General features: G+C 41.2%; 1 pseudogene; it reads right to left on the bottom strand.

The window, feature by feature from the left end:
• Positions 1–273: 273 nt before the first annotated feature.
• On the bottom strand, positions 274–721 carry LOC141493646 (small ribosomal subunit protein uS19 pseudogene; annotated as a pseudogene).
• Between the last annotated feature and the right edge of the window lie 263 nt (positions 722–984).

The raw sequence follows: 984 nt of genomic DNA, 5'->3' as shown, positions 1-984 counted from the left end.
GGGTTAAGTGGCTTGCCCAAGGCCACACAACTAGGTAATTATTAAGTGTCTGTGGTCACATTTGAACTCCGGTCCTCCTGACTCCAGGACTGGTGCTCTATCCACTGCACCACCTAGCTGCCCCCTATACCTTCTTGTTTTTTCTGTTAGGACTGGGGTTATTTGAGAGGAACGAACTGAGAGGAATAAGTGACCCCCAATATCAATCCTGATTGCAGAGGATCACAAACTTCTACATCTTCTACAACCTTATTTTTATAGTTAAGATCTGATTTATTTGAGAGGGATGAAACAAGAAGAGTGAGTGGCTCCAATACCTGACTGCTCTATTTCACAGGCTTGTAGGTGATCAAAAATTACTCAGGGAGTGTCCAATCAGCTCGGGTTTAGTTTCTACTTGATAGAAGGTTTTGCTGTATTAGATGTCCACCGTACTTCCCACCATTTCTGGCAGGATGATCACGTCTCAAAGGTGGGTCTTCACTACCTTGGGTTTTTCCATGGCGGGGTGTACTTCCTTCTTAACCTATCTCAGGTACTTCAGGAGGGAATGCTATTTGTACCTCGGCCCACTGTTGAGTCACCATTGCTATCAAGTCCTATCCAACTGCGTGAGCTGTTCATAAGACATAGACAACAGCTGATTTAGGTCCATGCCATGGTAGGTAAACTTTTGGAAGGTTCACTTCTGCTCCACTTCTGCCATCTTGTTTGCTGTCAGGAAAAGTGAAAGGTTTGTTTTGTAAGAATATAAACTAAATCAGAGAAAGATATCAAAGAGGCCATCTTGTTTAAATCTCATTTTTCTATTTGAGTGTTCTAGTATTAACATAGTATATTTAAAGTACTATGCAAACATAATATATTTTATATATGCTAGCATTATTTATGATAGATACTGCTATAGGTCAGGAATCTGGTTGGCACTGGGTCTAGAGTCTAGAGTCAGGAAGACATGAATTCAAATCCAGCTTCAGACATGTA

The sequence above is a fragment of the Macrotis lagotis genome, chromosome 7 (assembly GCF_037893015.1).
Source record: "Macrotis lagotis isolate mMagLag1 chromosome 7, bilby.v1.9.chrom.fasta, whole genome shotgun sequence".
Classification (NCBI taxonomy): domain Eukaryota; kingdom Metazoa; phylum Chordata; class Mammalia; order Peramelemorphia; family Peramelidae; genus Macrotis; species Macrotis lagotis.
The sequence above is the reverse complement of the archived record's forward strand: the minus strand, read 5'-3'. Positions and strand labels throughout refer to the sequence as shown.